The sequence below is a fragment of the Pinus tabuliformis genome, chromosome 9 (assembly GCF_031772625.1).
Source record: "Pinus tabuliformis cultivar Carrire ecotype Pingquan chromosome 9, CPIR1, whole genome shotgun sequence".
Lineage (NCBI taxonomy): Eukaryota > Viridiplantae > Streptophyta > Pinopsida > Pinales > Pinaceae > Pinus > Pinus tabuliformis.
The window spans coordinates 1,619,200,196-1,619,225,875 of NC_142307.1; positions in this window are offsets into that span (position 1 = coordinate 1,619,200,196).

Below are 25,680 nucleotides of genomic sequence, written 5' to 3' on the forward strand. Positions count from 1 at the left end.
CACAGGTCAGATAGAGATGACATGGTTAGAGATGGAATATTGTTGGACACTTCGGAGAGGGGAAGGGTAGACACGAGTATTATTCTAGTTCTGATTCAGATAAACACTACGATCAACATCACTATCATCCTTATACGAGGAATGATAGGGGATACTTTCCAAATGAGTTTAAGAAAGAAAAACCACCTACTTTTGATGGAGAGATGAAGAAACCATAGGATGCAGAGGCATGGTTGCTTGGCATGAGGAAGTTATTCAGGTTACATGACTATTCAGAGAACATGAAATCCAAAGTAGCTACATTCAGTCTCAAAGGTAAAGTAGACATTTGGTGGGAAGATGTGAAGAATGTCAAATGTATTCATGAGGAAGACTTGACTTGGAGTGAGTTTGAGTGGCTATTCAAGAAGAAGTACCTATCAGAGAGATAATTTGATGATAGGGCAAAAGAATTCTACGAGCTAAAGATGGGATCTATGACAGATGATGAGTACACTAGCAAGTTATTGGAGTTATTGAGGTATGTGCCTTACCTTATGGAGGAGAAGGCCAAGATTCAGAGGTTCATTAGTGGATTTCATGTTGCATTTAAAGACAAGATTGAGTTTGAGGAGCATAAATAATTGGAGGAAGCCATTTGAAAACTAAGGCATTACTATGAGAAATTGAAGTGTAGATCGAATACTAAGCCATACTGGAAAGGTAATGTAAGGAACAAAGGAAAATGGGACAAGAAGAAAGAAAGAACTCAAGGTTCGAGTAATAAAGAGAATTTTGCATCATCTAATAAGTTCAATGCATCATATAGAGGATAGGGACATCGATCTGAGGAGCAGAATAAGGAGGTTGTGCGGTGTTGGACTTGTGGGGGGATTATCGCAGGAGAGATTGTCCATAGTATTAGGGTGGTAGGCCTCAGATATATAGTGCACAGGAGGAAAAAACTCTTGGGGATGTTGGTGTCAAAGCGTTCCTCGTATTTATTTAGCATTGGATAAAAAATAGGCATACCATCAGACATCTATCATTGAGATGGACGATAAGATTTTTGATCAATTTATTTCTATTTTGATTGACCCTGAATATAATTATAGCTATGTTAGTCATGACTTGGTGGATAAGTGTGGTTTGAGTAAGGAATTGCATGCAGAAACTTGGTTAGTGTAGTTGGATACAGGTAAAAAGAAGTGAGTTCATCATTGGGTAAGAGCTTGTGCATTTGATTTGAATGGTATGCCTACCACAACACATTTGAATGTATTACTGTTGGGATCATATAATATGTTTTTGGGCATGGATTGGTTGTACCTTCATAAAAATAAGGTGGATTGTTATGAAAAATCTATTGAGTGTGTGGATGAAAATGGGGAACCAAGAGTCTTACAGGGAAAGAAGAAAGCCACATTAGTTAGGATGGTGACAACTTTGCAAGTTAAGCACAGTCGCAGGAAAGGGTGTATGTTATTTTCAGTGCACATTTCTAGTGACAAGGGTAAGGAAGTTGAGGATGCTAATGTTTTCAGCAGGTTCCCAGTTCTACAATAGTTCCATGATGTATTTCTCGAGGACATTACAGAGTTTCCACCTCATAGGGAGGTAAAATTTTCTATTGAGTTGGTTCCAAGGGCAGCTCCAACATAAAAAGCACTGTACAAGATGAGCACACATGAGTTGGTAGAGTTGAAGCTACAGTTGAAGGAAATGTTGGAAAAGGGATACATCAGGCCAAGTCTATCACCATGGAGCACACCATTATTGGTTTTGGAGAAGAAGGATGGTACTCTCAGATTATGCATTGACTACAGGAAGTTGAACAAAGTGACCATCAAGAATAGGTACCTGTTTCTGAGGATTTATGACTTTTTCGATCAGTAAAATGGAGTAGCAATGTTCTCGAAGATTGATCTCAGATCTAGATATCACTAGGTACACATCAAAGAGGAGGACATTTACAAAACAAATTTCCAGACCAGGTATGGGCATTATGAATTTGTTGTAGTTCCATTCGACTTAATTAATGCTCCAGCGACATTTATGTGCTTGATGAATATTATGCTGTGTCCATATTTGGATAAGTTTGTTATTGTGTTCATTGATGACATATTGGTATATTCTAAAAATGAGGAAGAGAATGTCAAGCATTTATCAACAATGTTGAGGTTGATGAGAGAGCATCAGTTTATTCTAAGCTCAATAAGTGTAGTTTCTTTCATATAGAGGTACATTAGTTGGAGCATGTTGTCTCCAAGGATGGCATTGCAGTAGATCCAGAAACGATAAGGACCATCATGGAGTGGGTACCTCCTAAGAATGTAGATGAGGTAATATTTTTCATGGGGTTGGCAGGATATTATAAGAGGTTCATCAAGAATTTCTCACATATTTCTTATCCTATCACAACATTATAGAGAAAAGGTAAGAAGTTTTAATGGACAGAGGAGTGTGAGGCTAGTTTTGAACACCTCAAGTAGTTGTTGATGTTGGAGAATCTAGGGCAAAGTAGTGTAGTGTGCTTCTTCATTACTTGATAAAAAATTGTGGAGTATTTTTACTTTTATTGTTATCTTATTCTTCTTATTGGTGCATATGTGTGTACTTCATCAAACTGCTACCAAAACATAAAACAAGAACACAAGACATTGTCTCTTTTCTAGGGTCAAAACCTCTCTTCTCTTGAGAGGAAAACCCTTCAGTGAATTTCTCTTATTGAAGCTTCTATTGATCAATTCAAAACCCTAGGCCTCTAACTAAGAGATCCTCCAAGAACAAGTCAAGTCTTTACTTATTTCTGCACTATATACCCTGACACTTCTTCCAACACTTCTTCTGGCACTTTGTTTCCCAACACTTTGTCCTCCTTCCTTCAACACTTTGTTACTAGGAATCTTGTTCCTCTTATTTGAGTCTTCTAGATGAGATGTTATTTTTTGATCCCTTGCTCAAGTATACTTCAAATTTGACCAACGAAGATCCTTCTTGAATGTATTACTTTTCTGCTTCCCTGAAGAGTATCCTTAGTGTATTAGGTCTTTCTTCCTTCGTTAGAGAGAGGGTCTCCTTTGCTTATATTGAGAGACCTTGTGAGTATAGTATCAAACCAAAACAACACAAAATGATGTCATGTTTGTCCCTGCTATTTTATCCATATATTTCTCCTCCTCTTCCTCGCATGTGTGACTGTTTCTAGCCATAAAAACAGTCCTTTATCTTCGATGTCCCTTCTCCTTTATTCGTTGCAACTTGTAGACCCTTTCTTCTTGTCTTTCTTTGTTCTCTAGTCTTCCTTTCCTTTTGGATTTCAGAGCACAATTGATGCATTTCATTTGGAGTGGAAAACCTCTAGAAATAGAGGATTGTCCCTCCATTTAAGCTGACTTATAGGCCAAATTCATTGATTGTTAGTAGGCCGACTTGGAGGGTTGTTTGTAGGCTAACTTGGAGGGCAGTTTGGTGGCTGATTTGTTGAGCATCTTCACACATTTTCTATGGTGGTGTATCATGATTGAAGGAGCTTCTTGAAGGTGTCATTACATAGGATCAAACTTGACTTTTCTTGTAGGTTTCCCTTTGACTTTAATATATATATTTATACATAGTGTAACATGCCCTTAAGGCCTTCAATATTTTCTCTTGCCTATTTAACTCACCTATAACACTTTGATATGTGTTAGACCTAATTCAATAAGCAAGAAACACATTGACATATATTATAAAAATAATATTTATTTTTCTTGAATAAGTACAAATATCAAAAGTACATCTATGAAGATCGAACCTAGTTACACTTCCTTCAAAAATCCCTCTTAACTAGGGAGGTATTCATACAACATTACAAGGTGTTTGGCCATTATCAATCTTGAAGAATTCAGATAAGAGAAACTAGATTTGCAATCCATCTAGTATAGCATCATATCCATCAGCATTGTCATATTGAAAGGCCTTGACTAACATCTCCATCTCTTTACGAGACCATGAGCTACAATGCTGGCGAGATCAATGATTTATAGACACCTTCATCATTGTATCTCAAGGTACATACCCACCCGAGTGTTCTCTGAGTATGACCTTCTAGGACTATTCTTATCTTGGGTTCCCAGCCCTCAAAGAATATCGGTCCTCTTGCCTACTCTTGTCTTGGATGCCCTACACATCCTCAAAGAGTATCAAATGCCAGATGATTACCTAATCCTCCCATTCTTTCTTCCAAGTGAAGACAAGAATGTTGTGCCTATCTTGTGTTCTACATTTCCATTCATGGCCTTCATCTAGACTTACGGTTGTTAGTCCTGGTTTAGTGCATGACCCATGAAATGGAAAACACAATTGTCACTCCTTTGTAATCAGGGGTGATCCAAAACTCCCTCTTGATCAGGGACTTGTCAGAGCTCCCTCTTAACTGGGGACTCTTTCCTTCATCAATAGCTTCTTCTTCATGGGTCCTCCAGCTGCTTGATCTTCTTCCTTTCTTGATGTCATGACATCTTTGTTCGAACTTCTTCTATGTAGGTCACAAGCCATCGATCACTTTCCTTCTTGGATTGTCATGTCTTGCTTCCTTCATGGAAAGTGGCTTTCTTATCATTCATTAGGTTTTCTTTTCATCTTGGCTACTCTTTTTTCATCTTGTCCATGCTTTAGAATATTCTTCTCATGGATGTTTCGATGTACTTGCTAGGTTACATGCTTTGACCTAGTAGCCCATCATAACTTCATCCTGATATTGCTTCAACATTTCTTTTTCTTTTGTTGGATGGCTTCTTCATCACGACATCTCTGTAGAGTAGAATCAATTATCTGCACCTTTTGTATCTCCAAGGCCTTCATAGGTGTCAAGGGTCCTTTCTTCCTTTATCAGAGTCTTCCCGCCTTCTTTCGAGAGATATCTTCAAGGAATTTTGCCAAATAATGATTCTCGGTGATCATGGTGTTCTTCACATGATTGATCTCTTTGTTCAGTTGCTTCTTCTCAGATATATAGGTCAACCATCTAATGGTACTTGTGAGAGCATTCCTTCATTTCTTTATTTTTGGACTTGTCAGCATTTCTTCTTGCTTCTTAGTTAGAAATATTATGCTCCTTATGTGAGCATATTCTTTTCTTGACCTTCATTGCATCGTGGTACATGCCTTTGAGCATGTTCTTGGTGAAAGAGATTATTTCATGCTTGATCATGTTATAGAACTATACCCATGACTCAATAATATACAAATGATAAAATGACTTAAACTTTCATGCATACATACCTCATCTTGATTCTCCTTTGATCATCCTTTAATGTGGCCCTTCTTGCTTCATCTTAGCTTGCTTGCATATCATCTGTTTCTTGAATCCCATGAATGGGATTCCCAATCAAACATCTTCCTTGGTTCATGAACCTTCTTTTGAAGATTCCATCATAGGATCTTAAATATGCTTGCTTTGCAAATGTTTCCTTTATTTTCATGATGTAGGTCTTCTAAGATTCTTATTATGATCAATTTTTCTTTTATCATGTACGAGGTCCTATACTAGGTGTGCTTCTTCTACATGAATATCTTGAGCTATATCTGCCATGCTCCTATATTCTAGAAGATATTTCTACTTATGCATTTTTTTCTTATCATAACTGCTACATATAAATGGGTATCTAGAACTCTATGTACATCATGCTGCTAGATTCTAGAGGATGTTTCTAGCCATGAAATTTTAATTTATTCCTACATGCTCCTATTCTACTCAAAACTTTGAAAGAAGTCTAGAAGTAGAGAGTTTGACCTAGTCATAGTAGAGATTTGGAGGATCTTTCTTCTTTTGCTTCTTTCCTTCTTCTTTCATCTCTTGAGTTATGTGAGCTTCTTCCCTCTTCCTTTTGTTGTTTTCCTTATTAAGCTTAGGAAAATTCCTTTTGTAGTGTCCATATTATTGGCATCCAAAACATTTGATCTTGGACATGTCGTTGTTGTTTTTTATTCATGGACCAAACTTGCCAAATTTACCCTTTCTCTTGGCCATAGTAATAAATTCTTGCTCCTTTGATCCCACATCTTCTTTTGCCTTGAGTCTGGTTTCCTCTGTTCTACATAGAGACCACATTTAAATGAGAGTGGTTGCTTCCTTCTTGGCATATATGCTTGATGTGAAGTTTCCCCACTCCTCAAGTAGAGCATTGAGTACTACAGTTGTCATATCTCTGTCAGACATGACTTCCCAAAGCTCTTGAAGTTGATCTCTCATTTCATAGATTTTCATGAAGGAGAGAGCTATTCCTTCCTTTGTTATCTTCATCTTGTAAAATATATTCCTTAGAGATATCACTTCTCCAGTTGTGTATACCGAGAATAGCTCTACTAGCTTATCATAAATTTCTTTTGATATCTTAAACTTGGAGACATAAGGAATGAGAGAATCTTTGATTGATTCTATCAAAATCCTTTGAGCTCTTATCTCATCCTTGTTGTACTTGGTTAAGGCTTGAGTTTGTTCCTTATCAGGGATAGTGATATTCCCTTTGACATGCTCTAAGAGTTCATTCTCTTTGAGTAGTAGATCAATCCTCTTCTTCCAGGCAAGAAAGTTATTGGTACCTACCAATTTATTTTTTCCTTGCAAAAATACATTGATGTATATTCAGAACTGGACATGTACTTACTTGATAGATTTTGAGATGTAATGGATTTGCTTCCTCCTTGAAGGCTTGATGGCTTGTCTTCCCTGGATATTACTGTTCTTCAAGTGCTTGGTGAAGAGTTTTGTTTGAAGACTTGTAACTTGATGTAGGTACTGCTTCAATATTCTCTTCTTTGAGGGTGCCTTTATATAAGGCTCTTCTTCTAGCTTTGTAGACCTCCTTGATGAATGATGGATTGTAGACCCTTCTTGTCCTTGGAGTGATTGAGACTTCTAGGCTTGATGCTTCAACTTTGTAGATGCTTCTTTTGATGAGTGCTCTTGAGTTTCCCTTTCCTTGATGTGTCACCTTCACTCTGATACCATGTTGAAGAATCGAGGGAAAAGTGGTGTAGTGTGATTCTTCATTACTTGATAATAATTGTGGAGTATTTTTAATTTTATTGTTAGCTTCTTCTTCTTATTATTATTAGTGTATATGTGTGTGTAGGTTTTAACCCCGTATAGAAATTACCTACATACGAATTCTAAAACACAAAAAATAAACAATGCGAGAGCATAACACATAAAACACATATACACAGATATTTTTACCTGGATCCGAAAATTGGGACTACCAGATTGACTTTTCATTATGTTCCTTTCAATGTTACAATACATATTTATACATGCCAAAGCATCCAAGACCATGGACCAAAAACCATCGCGTCCAAAACCATGGACTGAAAACCATCGCATCCAAAACCATGTGCAAAAACCATGCACAAAACCATAGGTAGGTCTGCCCAACCTAATATAGGGTCCAAAAAAAATTTCCCAGGGGCACTACCCCAAACCCTGTAGAGGGGGCTACCCCCCCTGAAACCCCCTGAGACCACCTTGCTGCACAATCAACGCAACGAAGGGGGGGCTCCGCCCCCCCTCTAACCCCCTGGTTAACTACATAGGCTAGTCGTGGAAAGAATATAACACAACCCAACATTCTCCCACTTGTTGTTTTCTTTCCATAGGGGGCCATAGGAGAACTTAGTCATTTATCTAGCTATGTAATGCCCATTGTTTCTCTACACCAAGAGAACTTCTCAGAGCTTACAGATTTTGTCAATGCATCTACAGTATTCTTCATAGTATCCACCTTTACCAGCAACACCATTTTGTCTTCTATCATATCCCTCACAAAGTGATACTAAACATCAATGTGCTTTGTCTTTGAATGATAAGCAGGGTTCTTTGCCAAGAAAAATGCACTTTGGCTGTCACATTCTATCCTTATAGCTCCCTATACTAACCCCATACTTGAACACAATCTATGCAAACAAACTGATTCCTTGCTTCCATGAGTGGCTGCCATGTATTTTGCCTCTGTAGTTGATAGTGCCACTACAAATTGTTTCTTACTCATCCAACTGACTGCACCTCCAAATAGGTTAAACACATACCCACTTGTAGATCTTCTCTGATCCATATCTCCAGCCCAGTCCGCATCAACAAAGCCACAGATATCAAAAACTCTATCCAATCCTGGTCTTCCTTGGTAGCACAAACCATAATCACCAGTGCCACGCAAATACCTGAAAGCCCGCTTCACTGTTGTCCAATGCTCCTTCCCTGGTTTTGACATAAACCTGCTCAATACTCCCACTGCATGTGCAATGTCTGGTCTAGTACAGACCATCGCATAAATCAGGCTACTGATTGCACTTGGATATGGAACACAGGACATATCCTCTTCCTCTTCTTGTGTCTTGGGACACTGCTCAACAGATAACTTTACACCTACAGGAATAGGAACCTTCACTGGTTTACTATCTTGCATATTAAACCTTTGCAATATTGTCTCGACATACTTCCTCTGGTTTAACCAGAGCTTCCTCTTTGCCCTATCTCTTTTAATTTCCATGCCCAAAATATATTTTGCAGCACCAAGATCTTTCATGTTGAATTTGGAGGATAATCGGGTCTTCAAATCCTGGATAATTTCTTTGTCATTTCCAACCATCAACATATCATCCACATACAAGACCATATAAATAACACGGTCACCAATTAATTTAAAATACACACAGTGATATGCATTGCTTCTGGTGAAGCCAAGTCCCCGTATAAATGTATCAAATTTTTGATACCACATCCTTGGTGACTGTTTTAACCCATACAAAGACTTCTTTAACTTGCATACCAGTTCTTTCTTACCCTTCACCACAAAACGTTCAGGTTGCTTCATGTAGATCTCCTCTTATAGATCCCCATGAAGAAATGTTGTCTTCACATCCATCTGTTCTACCTCAAAATCAAAAGCAGCAGCAATAGATAAAAGTAATTTATTAGGAAACTAGCTCACAAAAAGATAGAAAAGATAGATCAACACCTTAGAATTCAGCCTCTTCGAGGGGGAAACCTCCTTTACATTACACAAATGAACAATTATTGGATGATACAAATGACTAAACCTCCCTTCTATATATAGGAGTCTAAGGGGTCACAATATAATCAAGCCAACATAACAGTGATAACATAAGGGCACAAAAATAACAATAATGGGTTTCTATGGGGCATACTAATAACAATATGGGGACAATAGGGGCACAATAATAACAATAAGGGATACAATGACAATATTAATGGGGGAATCACTAATATTATAAGGGCCTAACATGCCCCTCTCCTTCTGAAAAGCATTGTCCTCAACGCTTGAGTAGTTCTGGATGCTTTTGTATAAAATTCTCATCCTCCCATGTGGAATCTTTAGCGGATAAGTTCTTCCACTTGATGAGATGCTCCGAAATTGATCAATTTCATAGCGATCGAGTTCTTGTTTCTGTGACTGCTTCCGGTTCCAATATGATTTTTCCTTCCTTGTCAAGTTCTGGAAATATTGTTTGATCTGGGAGCTTGTCACCTATAAACTTCTTTAAACATGAAACATGGAAAACTGGGTGCACTCGGGAAGCTGTAGGAAGCTCCAATTTGTATGCCATAGTACCAATCTTTTGCAACACCTTGTACGGACCATAATACTTTGGTGTAATTGATTATCCTTCTTAGCTTGCTTGAGGGACATTTGTTTATATGGTTGTAGCCATAGGAATACCCAGTCACCTGCATCAAAACATCTTTCACTACAATGTTGATCTGCCTGTTGTTTCATTCTCTTCTGGTCCAACATGAGGTTATCCTTTAAGAGTTGGAGAACTTGTTGTTGATGCCCGATGTGATGTTCCACTGCTTGAACCTTATAATTTTCTCTTAAATATGATGTGATGAATGGTGGATGATATCCATAAAGTGCCATAAATGGGGTCATTTTTGCTACAATATGGAAGGAAGTGTTATACCACCATTCAGCCAGAGGCAACCATTTGACCCATTGTGTCTATTTATCAGATACAAAGCAACGAAGATATCCTTCCAAACATTTTTTTACTATCTCAGTTTTCCCATCAGATTGGGGATGATAAGATGAGCTATGAGCTAACTGAGTACCGAGACAAGAAAATAATTATGTCCAAAAATTTCTAGTGACAATGGGATCTCTGTCGCTTAGCATAATATTTGGGTTTCCATGTAGCTTTTGAATTGTTTCCATAAATGCAGTAGAAATTGTACTCACTTTAAATGGATGTGATAATGCACAAAAGTGTGCATACTTGGTAAGTCTGTCAACTACCACCATGATGACACTCTTTCCTTCGGACTTGGGTAAACCTATGATAATATCCCCAACGTTGGCTTGGAATGGATAAATTTTGTAATAGACATGGGGTCTTAATTGTTTCAACTTTATTTTGTTGGCAAACCAAACATTCTGCCACAAACTTTTGAATATCCAATTTAAGGCCATCCCAAAAAAATTCCTTCTTAACCCTGTGGTAAGTTTTTAAAAATCCTGAGTGCCCTCCTAAGGGAGAAGTGTGCAATTCCATAAGAATCTTTTGTTTTAGTTGGGAATTCTTACATAGGTATAAGCAATCTTTGTATTGAATTTAGGTTTAGAATGTACACCTTTCATGAATGTGTGAAATCGTGAAGTCGATCAACTTGAAGATTATCTTTGGCCGAAGAGTTCATATATGTTGAGTGCTATGGTGAATAATCAACTCCTAGTTTTTCTTGTGAATGTCTTCATGACACCAAAAATCGTCTTGAGTGTTAGAAAGTGCTTGAGTTACTTGTTGAATCAGGTTCCTCTTTTTCATCCATTACATCCTGACTGGTTTCATATGTTCGCTATACCAACATTCCTTTTCAATTATTTCGATGATTGTGATGCTTGTACAATTTGTCACCAGTTACAGGAAAATGGTTTGTCATATTCAACATGTGAGGAAGATGGTTGTATTGTTCAGAGCATTTGCGAAATTGTTCAAAATGGTCTATCTTTGTTATCTTCTAATCAAGGATCTCATGTCAAAAACAATCCATCTGATCATAATATTCATTGTCATTCATTTTATCATGTTCCCATTAGTATATCCGATGAAAGTTATTTCACATTGATTAATCTTTTTAACTTATCTCACTATTTAGATACTTGTCAAGCAGTTGAGGCGCTTCAACTTTCACTGATGGTTATGTCAGACCCTAACTATTTTGACAAGCACTATGGAAATGATCAGATTCATGTTCGCTCACAAAATTCTAATCTTGATATCGTGCTTTTAATTGTAAATTCATCTTTGCAAATATTTTGGGGTTTTCAAGGGGAATATTGCTTTTAATTTCACAATCCAATCTATGATTGTGTGGAAGCATATTACTTAGCAAGCCCTTTTTCTAACAATAAGTTGTTCTCTTTTCTCATGCTTTCTAAGAAGGATTGCACAAATGAAAGAACATTCACACGAATATTTCAAGGTTTGTCTTCTTATAATTTTCATCGAAAAGGTAAGATTGCAAGTTGGGTAGAAGTAGTGATGATGACATATCTTTCTGTTGATAGGAAAGACCTTCACATTTTTGTGCAATTAATTGAAGCCCTTTTCCTTTCCATTGCATATTATTTTATATTTTTTTAAATTACTTGCATCCTTGTGTATGCAGATCAAGAACAGCTATGGTGGCTTCAATGGAAGTTTCATTACACTTGACATTGGCCTTCTCGCTATTTAGGTTAGGAGTAAGACTAGCTGCATTCTAGTTTCCCCTCTCTTGCACTCATTCTGTATTTGTTCTCCTTAGGCTTTCTTATGTTTTCTCACTTTTGTTTTGCATCATGCTTTGGTTTAAGCTTCCTTTTGCTTATCTTTTAGTTTTTCTTTCTTGTTGTGTCATTTCTTTTCTATTCTAATCCATTAATAAGACATTGCATGAAGGGTGTCCCATTTGGGCTCGGAAGACAAAGTGGCAAAATAGAAAAGGGCTTTGTGAAACTACAACATTTGGCTAACCTTCAGTCCTTCTTCTTCATCTTGGTTACGCCTTTTATTCAATGATGTTATGAAAGAAAATATGATCCTTTTGTAAGAAAAGATTTGTGTCAAACCATGATATCTGTGTCTATTCTGGAAACCTTGCGTCTTCACTCAGTTTCTTATGTTTCGTCATTTTCACGCTTATCCAATTATATAGAAGATGTTAGGCCCCTATACTACTAGTGTAACCCCTTATTGTTATTATTAAAACCCACTTATTATATTGATGTACCCATGTAGTTCCCATATTGTTACTAATGTGCCCCATAGAAGCCCACTATTGTTATTATTGTGCCCTTACATTATTATTGTTATGTCGGCTCTGATTATGTTACGACCCCTTAGACTCCTATATATAGAAAGGAGGTCTTTTCATTTGTATCATCGAAGAATTGTTCATTTATGTAATTTAAAGGAGGTTTCCCCCTCGAAGAGGCTGAATTCTAAGGCGTTGATCTATCTTTTCTATCTTTTCTTGAGCTGGTTTCATAACATTTGGTATCAGAGCTTTGGATTCTAGGGTTTCGCTGCTCCAAACAGGTCATCGTGGCATTTTCGCTATAACTTTTTTTCTGTGACATTTCAGAAGTCGCAAAAAAACCCATTTGAGAAGAAATCGTGCTAAACCTTGGGTCCAAATTTCAGAGCTTTTCGCACGATATTTGCGGAGATATGATCTGAGGAAGTTGGTCTTTTTGCAGACTCATGAATTACATTCAAAACAGGTGACCTAGGGAAAATCGTCATAACTTTCTCTCTGGGGATCGGATTGAAATTTCGTAAGAAGGTACAGAAAGAGGACGGACTGTAGTTTCGTGTATGTGTGTTTTAGATTCAAAGGTTGAAACAGTTACTCGTGGCACGTCGTACAAGTTCACTCTACTGAACTAGTCTATAATCAGGTCATCTTGGGAGATTGTGCATAACTCTTTCTTGGAGAATCCAATTTGTATCAGACTGGTGGCATTGGAAAGAGGACACAGAGTGCTACTAAAGGTCACAATTTCAGAACTTAAAGATCCAAAATTACATAGTTACAGTCGTTTCAAGGTAGAGCTCCTAAAATCAAGAAAAAGCAAGATGAGGAAGTTTGATGGCAAGGATCCGGTAAATTGGATACTTCAGATGGAGCAATATTTTGATATACATGGTGTACAATTGTTACAAAAGGTATGTATTGCATCTTCATATTTAGAACCAGATCAATTTTTATGGTACAAAGCGCTTTGTTCTCGTAAACAACTTGTTACGTGGTCAATTTTCACGGAGGAAATGATAGCACATTATGAGGATACAAAGAGAAACACCTTCTTTAGAGTAACACCACAACAATTGGAAAGAGTAAAAGGGCTTTGTGACATAGTGGAAAGAAAAATTATGGAAACCAGGAAGTGTACCCCTCACAACTATAAATATAGAAGTGTTGTTTCTCCTAACCTTCCACAACCTACAAGGGTTACACCACAACAATTGGAAGAAAAAACAGAAAAAGGGCTTTGTTACAATTGTGATAGCAAATGCACTAAAGGTCATAAGTGTGCTGAGAAGAAATTATTTTACATAGAATATGAAGAGGAGGAGGAAAAGGATCAAGAAACAAAAAAAGAAGAAGATATACGCCAGGACCCCACCCCAGAGAAAGAAGAAATGAATCAGACCATATCTTGTAAAGCATTGGCAAGAATTACCACTCCTCAAACTCTGAAGATAGAAGGACATATCAAGAAGAAAAAGGTGCAAGAAGTGAAAGATCACATCGAGAAAGAAGAAATGAATCCAACCATATCTTGTAATTCATTGTTCGAAATTACCACTCCTCAAACTATCAAGATAGAAGGACATATAAAGAAGAAAAATGTTCAAGAAGTGAAAGATCACATCGAGCATCAAGAAATAAATCCGACCATATCTTGTAAAGGATTGGAAGAAATTACCACTCCTCAAACTCTAGAGATAGAAGGACATATCAAGAAGAAAAAGGTTCAAGCAGTGAAAGATCACATCGAGCATCAACAACAAGTTCTCCAACTTTTAAAGGATAACGCCACTTCGGTGCAAAATCAAACGAAACAACAGGCACTTAAAAAATGGCGACCTTACCGAATGGGAAGACTCTTCAAGGATGAGGATGTGGAAGCATTGTTTTGTGCTATTTATATTATCCAACCAGATTGGATAAACAAAGCAAGGGATGAATGGAAGAAGGACGAAGAAGTATGGCCACTTACTCAAAAGTTGCAAAAGATCCCAATTCAAACAATATTGCCAGAAATTAAAGAGGAAGGAAAAATCATATTGGAACCTGGAGCAGTCACAGAAACAAGAACCTAACAGCTACGAAATCGATCAATTTCAGAGTATCTCATTAGGTGGAAGAACTTACCCGCTGAAGATTCCACATGGGAGGACAAGAATTTTATACAGAAGCATCAAGAACTACTCAAGCGTTGAGGACAATGCTTTTTGAAGGAGAGGGGCATGTTAGGCCCCTATACTACTAGTGTAACCCCTTATTGTTATTAGTACAACCCACTTATTATATTGATGTACCCATGTAGTTCCCATATTGTTACTAATGTGCCCCATAGAAGCCCACTATTGTTATTATTGTGCCCTTACATTATTATTGTTATGTCGGCTCTGATTATGTTACGACCCCTTAGACTCCTATATATAGAAAGGAGGTCTTTTCATTTGTATCATCGAAGAATTGTTCATTTATGTAATGTAAAGGAGGTTGCCCCCTCGAAGAGGCTGAATTCTAAGGCGTTGATCTATCTTTTCTATCTTTTCTTGAGCTGGTTTCATAACCTTCACATTTTTGTGCAATTAATTGAAGCCCTTTTCCTTTCCATTGCATATTATTTTATATTTTTTTAAATTACTTGCATCCTTGTGTATGCATATCAAGAAAAGCTATGGTGGCTTCAATGGAAGTTTCATTACACTTGACACTGGCCTTCTCGCTATTTAGGTTAGGAGTAAGACTAGCTGCATTCTAGTTTCCCCTCTCTTGCACTCATTCTGTATTTGTTCTACTTAGGCTTTCTTATGTTTTCTCACTTTTGTTTTGCATCATGCTTTGGTTTAAGCTTCCTTTTGCTTATCTTTTAGTTTTTCTTTCTTGTTGTGTCATTTCTTTTCTATTCTAATCCATTAATAAGACGTTGCATGAAGGGTGTCCCATTTGGGCTCGGAAGACAAAGTGGCAAAATAGAAAAGGGCTTTGTGAAACTACAACATTTGGCTAACCTTCAGTCCTTCTTCTTCATCTTGGTTATGCCTTTTGTTCAATGATGTTATGAAGGAAAATATGATCCTTTTGTAAGAAAAGATTTGTGTCAAACCATGATATCTGTGTCTATTCTGGAAACCTTGCGTCTTCACTCAGATTCTTATGTTTCGTCATTTTCACGCTTATCCAATTATATAGAAGAGGACAAGGGGGAAAATATAGATAAGAAAACCTAAATCAGAGGTGAACAACCTCTCCTGCTCTCAATAAGTTGGGATCCCTCTTCTGCCCATGAAATCAATAAGTGCCTATGAACATTTCTATATAAATATATAAATAAAGGCGAATTGAGAGGAAGGCTTCCTGTGCAGAGAGATGAAGCAAGGAACTCCATCGGGTTGCTATCTAGGCTCACTGGTGGCAGAGCAATGTTTGTGTTCTTATAGTGACTCCACCAAGTTACTTCCCAGTCCTACTAGCAACAAAGCAACACCAAAGATGAAAAACTATACTCTGAAAATATAAAGCTCACGATCTATACTACTCTTTCATGATTCGAAAAATTGTGATATCGCTGATATTATGTTAGGTCCCTATGCTACTAGTGTAACCCCTTATTTTTATTAGTGCAACCCCCTTATTATATTGTTTTTCTCATGTAGTACCCATATTGTTATTATTATGCCCCATAAAAGCCCACTATTGTTATTGTTGTGCCCTTACATTATTATTGTTATGTCGACTTTGATTATATTATGACCCCTTAGACTCCTATATATAGAAAGGAGGTATTTCCACTTGTATGATCCAATAATTGTTCATTTCTGTAATTTAAAGGAGGTTCCCCCCTCTAAGAGGTTGATTTTGAAGCGTTGATCTATCTTTTCTATATTTTTGTGAGTTAGTTTCATAACATATTATGTTTGTGTTCAACAGAGAAAGGATAGAGGGGACTATGTGTATTCACAGGGTAAGTGGGTAAACCAGGGTAATCTGAATGATGAATCAATACTTCCTAAAGAAATAGACCCTGCAAAAAGAGTTGATGAGGCAGAGAAGTTGGAGTTCTACCAGTGTGTCACCAAGTGTTGTTGTTGTGACAAACGCCCTCCAAAATTTTTCCAATACTTGAATTTTGGAGCCTACTACAGATATTACAATCATTCATTCCATATTCATTTCTTGGTCAGTTGATGTTTTGTTAAGTCTTTGAGCTTGCTTCTGGATCGTAAGTGTCAAATTCACCTACTCACACATGCTCAGTCTGTAATGAATTCACAATAGCATTCATTCACGCAAGCTTGAACAAGCGTGGCACATTCCACTAATGTAGTGCTTGTGCAATGTTCAACCCATGTTGGCAGTCAGTGTGCACTATCATTGAAAACCCTCACTTTTTTTGTGATTGTACTTCTATTTCGGTGAGTTTCTTCAACTGTTGCCTTTTGTGCACTTTCATATTTACAAGTGCCATTTTCATGCTTATGACTATCAATTTTTCTTGCGTTCACTTTAATTAGTGTCATTTTTATGTTATCTTCATCCTAGCATGTGTTTTTTTCACTGTCATTCGCATATCGTAAGTGTCGTTCACACTTTTCTTGTCATATCACAAGTGTCATCTTTTGGCATGGGAATTGCCGCAGATCGCATAAAGTAGAGTTTTGGCTTGTTTCAAGGGGAATTTTTTTATGATAATGAGTTTTTCTTATCATGTAAGCATGTTTCACACTCATTCCCAAAGTTTCAAGCACTATCACATAGGTGTCGTCATTGTCGTCGCAAAGTGTACCTTTAGTGTCACACTTAGGGAAAGTCGTCGCAATGTCACTGCATTGAGGGAAGTATGTTGTTCATGTATTTTGAGTGATAAATTTTGTGTCTTCAATTGTTATAAGTGTGTGATCATGTTCAATTTTTTTCCTTTTTCACGTTGGCTCACTGATTCAACACATAGCCTCATCCGGAAAATTTCACCCCCGGGAAACTTGACCTTACTCAACCTTCCTGAACTTCACATTGCACAGTCTTAACCCTAAATCCCTGACCTTACCTCTTGGAACTACACATTGCATAGCCACAATGTCCAAATTTGACCCTTGAGTTCTAGAACTGCGTAATTTCTACCTCCCAGTCAACCTTAACTGTGCACTGCACAATGTCGAGCCTCAAGCTTCCAACCTGACACCTTGAACTGCTCAACTACACAATCCTTGAGATTTTTCTCCCTCTATAACCACACATTGGGAAAATTCAATCATCAAGCTTCAAACTTGAGCCCTTGAACCCCTCAATTGCGCAATCTCCCAACTTGTTCTCCTATTTGGACTGCGCATTTGATAACTTCAAGCCTCAAGCTTTACCTCTTGAATTCCCCAAATGTGTAGTCACTTAGCCCAGACACTCAAAACTGTGCACTACACAATATCAAGCCTCAAGCCTCTAGCTTGAGCCCTTGAGTCACTCAAATGTGCAGTCCCTCTGCTCATGCCTCCTTAACTCTGTATTACGCAGTCTCAAGGCTCAAGCCTCCAACCCAAGTCCTTGAGTCCCTTAACTACACAATCCTTTTACCCTGGCCATCATGAACTGCACATTGTGTAGTCTCAATCTCAGTAATGGAACGTGGCCTCTGAACTGCACAATCCCTAAGTCAGTCTCTCAATCAGTCACTAGTTCCATCCCTAACGAGTGATTTCATGAATCATCTTAGGCTAGGGGTTTATTAGACTGGTGTCATCTTGTCATGAATGGTTTTTGGTCGCAAGTATTATATTGTATCATGACAGGATGATGATGAAGGGGATGGAGAAGGAGACCAAGCTAGAAGATACCCTTGTAGTTGTAAAGACAAGTTAATCCATCAAGAGAAGATGAAGGGAAATCGGTTTGCAATAGTAGCTAAAGACCAAGACCACATTGGAGACTCCTTATCTTCAAGTCATGAGGAGGAGGAAGAAGAAGAGCATGTTCTATCTTTCAAGAAGACATAGAGGAAGCAATAACAAAGAGTGGTTTGACATTGCTATGTCATCATGTAGTCCATGTCACCAGTGTCATGTCATCAATAATCATTTTCCACATCATTTTATGGAATATGTAATTAAACATTAGAAAATGTATTGTAAAAGTGGAAGTCCAAGAGTCATCCATGTAATGTGAACAGTCATGTAGGAATTCAAAGAGTCATGGATAAGTTGAAAGGTCATGAGGGTGGTCCAAAAGTTACAAGGGAGGTGAATGGTCACCTCATTTGTTATATATACACCCTCATTATACAAGCAAAGGACTTTTGATCTTGGCTCCTCCTACCAAACATTAGAGAGGAAGATAGTTGTTTTAGAGGAGAAAGTGACTGCTCTAATGTTCCACTATTGGGGCTAGTGGTGTTCACTTTGGAACTTTTACTTAATTCAGAAGCTCGTTGAGCTAGCATGCTTTCATTCATATGTTGTGAATATTGTAAAACTACTATTTGAATGTTTGCGATGTATGTTTTTTTCATATGTACTAAGGAAATTGAATTATTTCGATGGATTTGGTACTTATCATGTTGAAGGTGTGTTTTATTATCTTTAACAATCGTTGCTTCCTTATGAACTATTTCACTTGTTGATCAACAATTCATACATATGTATATGCTCATGTACCTTTTCTAGATTAATACTATTACTTGTCTTTAAAGGGCCCACTTTTCTCTTCCCTTTCAGTAGAATCACCTTGATACTTTTCACAGCTAAACATTTCACAAGGCATACTCACTTGCTAATATGCAAATACCTATGTATTAGTCTCTTGCGTTGAACTGTGTAGCCAAGGAAAAACTACAGGAATGCATGGAAGCTGGGCTGATACTCCATATGGGGATCCTATTCCAAACAATGTGAAGTATAATTGGGACTTCACATCAGGGAGACCCCCTTGGTTGACGGATTTCCTGCATCGTCAACAGAGAATACAAACCTCCTCGAATGACACTAGGGATATTGAAGCTTTCTACTATTATTTCACACACTCATGCAATCCAATACTCTCATAAACTTCATAGTACAATGTATGATATTGTTCCACCATAAATTCCATCCTTTTCCCCCTAAGGACGAGGGAAAAGATTCCAATAACTATGCCCCAAAGCTCAAAAATTTGTAGACTCTAAACGGGAAACGTTAAACTTGACCAAAGATGAAGGTTTGGAGTCCAACACATGTCCTATTGAAATATATTTAATAATGGGATGGTGTTTCAAGTCTATAATTTTAATCAACACATCAACTAGATGCAAATTCCCTAAAAAGGAGATATAATCCCTCAAACCATAGATCTGATCTAACCTAGCCTAGACTTTGGAAAATACCTATTTAATATTGGACCAAGTAAAATCAACCCCCGTGTTTCCATAATTGGGATCAAATAGTTGAAGAGAGGATTCCTTCTCCAAACCATTAGTGATAAAACCAACCCCTCCTTCCCTATCCTCATTGATGAAGATAGAGCCACAATGGAGCAAACAAATATATACAAAACATGGAGAATTGTATTAGTATAATATAACATGTATTCTTGATTCCAATTATTCTTGATTATTGCAATGCTTACAACTCCTTTATATAAGGAATATTCATATCTAAATGGATTTTGTTGAGATCTTCCCAAATCTAGGAAAATCGAAACTACTCCAACTCTTGTGCTAACACCCCTAGCCATATTCTAAAACAAATTATGTCATATTTATTGGGAACATTACTTGAAATTTATAAGGTTATTGATAAATAACTCCCTCCATACATGCATGAATCTAGAATGTAATAAAAAACACAATTACTCTCATGCTCCTGCATTCAACTCTGAGGGTATAAAACCAATTTCATGGTTTTCTATATGTTTCATTTCACCTAGATCCAAAACTTTGTGTTGTTAATTTCCACTTTATTTGATCTTCTATTACTTTCCTATTGTCTACTTTTTTCCATGATCCCATACTTTTATTTCTTGATGTTCAATTTTCTTTCCTTCACAAGCACCTTCATCCAATTGATCCTTGCTACTGATTTTTGTCTTCATCCTTTTACTTTTCCATTATTTCAAAACTTCTTCAACTATACCACTGTTGTTTGGAATTATTGTATGCTCCTTATAATTGAATTGAATTATGTCTACAATATTTGTGTAGTTTTCATGGGATTTACCAACCATTGTTCTAAAAAATTTAGCTCTTCCTTGACATATCTTGTCTCTTTTATTCCATCTACTAAGGTCTTCTTGAATTTTTCCTCTTTTGTGCCTTCATGAGGCAATTCTTCCTCTTCTTTTATGACAACTTATGGTGGTTTTTAATCTTAATAACCTACATAACTTGCACACGCACATAAATCCTCAGTTTCAAAATCATGAGACTCCTTTGTAACTATTGATGCGATTGGAACCTCTTCCTTGGGCTGATCCAAAACCTCTTAACACTCCATAAGTATCTCATCTTCTTTATCATCTTCTCCAGGAATTATTACCTAGTATGGTTTACAAAAATAAAGTCCTTCCTCTTTCATGGATTTACGTCCATATGCAGTTCTACTGAATTTTCTTCTATTTTGATTCAGTTATTCACCCTATGTATTATTTTCCTTGCATACAATTTCACAATAGGCCATGTTGGGTGTGGAGCCAAATTATCTTCATGATTGTTCAAAGGTTTTTTGTTTCAGTCGCACTGGATCCATGTTCCTAACGAGGCGGAAACATCTCCCATTTAATCACCATTAGGGGGATCCAAGGGGGGTGATGACAACTTTTATGATCCCCCCTAGAAGGGCTTTGGGGACAACACCCTCGAAGCTAAAAATAGATGAAAACTTGCCTTTGTAAAATATTGCAATTTCGTAGTCAATCTAGGCCATTGATTAGGCGGATGATCTAATGGTAGAAATTATGTTTAATTTAGGCTTTTTTTTCCGTAGACAGAAACACATGGTTTATACGAGAGAATTGTATTACGGTTGTGTATTATCATTCTAAGTGAGAGAGAGAGAGAGGATATTGTGTGAGAGCAAAGAGGAAATGACAATGAATCTATTATAGGTTGTATATCTTCATTTTACTGGATAATATAAAAGGAAGGACTAGTTGTTTCTCATGGACATAGCCCAAATTGGGTGAACCACATAAATCTGTGTCTCTCTTGTTTTACGCATTTCTCTATTTTTTTCCACAATTTTTTTGTATTTCATTGCTCCGTTAATTAATTTCTAACAACTGGTATCAGAGCCGAATGTCTATTTAGCTAATAAACTTGCAAGAAAGAAGGGTTCCTAGTTCGAGTGGGAGCATTGTCGGAAGATGGTAGGTTTAGGGTCGAGAAATTTAACGGTAAAAAATACTAGCTATGGAAGGTGCAGATGGAAAATTATTTGTATCAGAAATATTTGTACCTACCATTGAGTGGAAAATCAAAGAAGTCAGTGAGTATGATGGGCACAGAATGGGAGATTCTCGAAAGAAATGCACTAGGAACAATACAGTTATGTCTAGCATCATCGGTGGAATTCGACATTTCAAAGGAAAGGACAACAAAAGGTTTGATGACGAAATTGACCAAACCATATGAAAAACCCTTGGCCTCAAATAAGGTATTTCTTATGAAGTGTCTTTTTAATATGAATATTTCAAAAGGTGGATCTGTTGCTGACCATTTAAATGAATTTAACACGGTTACTACTCAGTTAGGTTCTGTAAGGGTAAATTTTGTTGATGACGTTAGGGCTTTGTTTTTTATGTGTTGATTGCTAGAAAGTTGGAATGGCTTAGTTATGGCTATCAGTATCTCTGTCTCTGGGTCTAGTACTTTAAAGTTTGATGATGTGGTTGGTGCTATCCTTAGCGAAGAAATGCGATGGAAAAGCTCAGGTGAGACATCAGGTAATGCATTGACTACAAAGAATAGGGAAGAAAAATGGAAAGAGGAAGGAGCCCACGTAATCACAATAAGTCAAGAAAAGGCAGATCCAAATCCAAATAAAGGATAATGTGTGGAAATGTGGGAAGAAACGACACCAGAAGAAATACTACAAATCTCGGAAGGGAAAAGAAGGATATGGAAAACAAGAGAACAATCATGAAGAGAATGTGACAGGTTATGTGTTGCAATATGCTTTGGTTATTTCATTAGAGAATATTATTAATTCTTGGGTGGTAGATTCAGGGGTCTCATTCCATGCCACACCTGATAGGAAACATTTTCATGACTATGTTCAAGAAGATTTTGGACAGGTTCATTTTGGTGATGATAAACCCTGTAAAATCATTGGAATGGATAAGGTTTTTATAAAGCAATATAATGAAAATAATGGATATTGAAGGAGATATGGAATTTTCCAGATCCGTAGAAAAATATAATTTCAACATGGTAGTTGGGAGGTGAAGGCTATGTAACTACTTTTACAGACAAAACCTGAAAGGTCACTAAAGGAGCACTGGCAATAGCAAAAGGAGAAAAGGTTGGTACATTGTATTTATGCAACAATATTTCTAATTTTTTTAATCCTTTAACCTCGATAGGAGTAGATACAACACTCTGTCATCATAAGCTCAGGCACATGAGTAAGAAGGGGATGGAGATTCTTCACTCAAGAAATTCATTGCCAAGTCTGAAGCATGTTGATTTGGATTTCTGCGAAAATTATGTTTATGGAAAACAAAAGAGAGTCAGATTTATCAGAGTTGGGAAGGAAAACAAGAGCGAAAAATTAGAGTTTGTGCATGCATATGTTTGGGAACCTTGTTAGGTATCATCTCTCGGTGTCTCTAGCTATTATGCTAATTTTATTGATGATGCAACTAGGAAAACCTGGATTTATTGTATTTGAAATACTTAGATGTATTTGATACTTTCAAGAAATGGAAATATTTGGTTGAGAATGAGATAGGAAAGAAGTTGAAGTGTCTTAGATTAGACAATGGAGGTGAATACTGCAACAAAGAGTTTGATAACTACTATTCAGGGCATGGAATTCACAGAGAGAAGATAGTTCCAAAAACACCACAGGAAAATGGAGTGTCAGAAAGGATGAATAGGAAAATCATGGAGTGTTCAAGATGCATGAGATTGCATGCAGGATTTCCCTAACAATTTTGGGCATATGTTTTAGATACTGCTATTTATCTAATAAATAGAGGGCCTTCAAATTCCTTGGATGGTGGTATTCCATAGGAGGCATGGATAGGTAATATGGTAAATCACTCATTTTTAAATACTTTTGGTTGTGAAACCTTTGTCCTCATAAATAAATAAATAGAACAAAGCTTAAGGAAAAATCAAATAAATGTACCTTTATTGGATATGGTGTAAATGATTTTGGTTATCACTTATATGATTATGAAAATCACAAAATCATTAGGAGTAGAGATGTCATTTTCAATGAAAATGTCTTATATAAGAATAAGGTGCAGGGAAAGAAATAAGAAAAGGAAAACAAAGAATACACAGTGCTTGATGAGATCATAGAAAAAATAAAGGTGCTTGAAAATCATAATGATCAGTAGCCAGAACAACAAAAACAACCACAATAGCAACAGGCACCTCATACACCTGAAAGTGGTGTTAGAAGATCTACCAGTATAAGTAGACCCCCTGAATGATACTCTCCTTCATTATATTATGTATTGTTGATTGATTTTGGTGAACCGGAAAGATATGAAGAAGCAATGTAGGTAGAAACAAGGAAGAAGTGGGAGCAAGCCATGGAAGAAGAGATAGACTCCTTGATGTAGAACCAGACTTGGGACTTAGTCAAGTTTCCTGTTGGTAAAACAATATTACAAAATAAATGGGTTTACAGGTTGAAAGAAGAAGATGGAGGTAAACAATGGTATAAGGCTAGACTTGTGGTGAAGGGATTTGCACAAAAGAAAGGTATATACTTTGATGAATTTTTTTCTCCTATTGTTAAAATGACTTCAATCAAAACTATTTTAAGTCTAGTGGCAACAAAATATTTTCAACTTGAGCAGTTATATGTAAAGACAACCTTTCTCCATGGGGATTTGGAGGAAGAAATATATATTAAAAAACCACAAGGGTATGAGGTCAAAGAGAAGGAGAAATTAGTATGCAAATTGAGCAAGAGCTTGTATGACTTAAAATAGGCTCCAAGGTAGTGGTATCTAAAATTTGATAGGTTTATGTATGAACAAGGTTATACTAGATGTCGCTATGACCATTGTGTTTATCTTAAAAGGAAAAGTGATGGCATCTATATTATATTTCTATTGTATTGGTCTAACATGTAGGAAATAAATGTGCTCAAAGGAAAATTGGAAAATTCATTTGCAATGAAGAATTTGGGTGCTGCAAAACAAATCCTTGGTATGAGAATAACTAGAGACATGAAAAATCATGAATTAACATTGTCTTAGAGTAAGTACATAGAAAATGTGTTGGAAAGATTTAATACGCAGAATGAAAAACCAGTCAATACACCTTTGGCTAGCCATTTCAAACTAAGTAAGGATATGTGTCCCAAGACTCAGGAAGAGATGGATTTTTGTGTAGAGTTCCATATGCAACAATAGTTGGAAGCTTAATGTATGTAATGGTCTGCAAAAGGCTTGATATTGAACATTCATTGGGAGTTTTAAGCATGTATATGAATAATCCAAGAAAAGACAATTGGATGGAAGTGAAGTGGATTCTCACGTATTTGAGAGGTACCACAAATCAAGAATTATGCTTTGGTTATTCAAATATTGCTCTACAAGGATATGTTGATGCAAATATAGCATGTAATAGAGATAATAGGAGGAGCACCATAGGGTATGTGTTTACTATAGGTGGAAAAAATGTCAGTTGGGTTTAAAATTTGCAAAGCATTGTTTCAATTTCAACAATGGAAGCATAGTATGTTGTTGCTACAAAGGCTAGTAAAGAAATGATTTAGTTACAAAGGTTTATGGATGAATTGGGCAAGAAGCAAGAGATGGGGAGGTTATACAATGACAACCAGTGCCATTCATCCTTAAAATAACTCAAAATTTCATTCCAATACTATACATATGCAACTTAAGTACCATTTAAGACGGCCAGTGTTGGGTCCCTATAATACTAGTGATTACCCCATTACTATTGTAGTTATACCCCTTATTTATATTGTTGTGCCCCTATTACCCCCATATTGTTATTTCTGTGCCCCATAGAATCCCTCTATTGTTATTTTTGTGGCTTTATATTATTATTGTTAGGTCGGTTGGATTATATTGTGACCCCTTAGACTCCTATATATAGAAAGGAGCTTTTGTCATTTGAATCGTCCAAGAATTTTTCATTTATGTAATGTAAAGGAGGTTTCCCCCTCGAAGAGGCTGAATTCTAAGGTGTTGATCTATCTTTTCTTGAGCTAGTTTCATAACATTTGGTATCAGAGCTTTGGATTCTAGGGTTT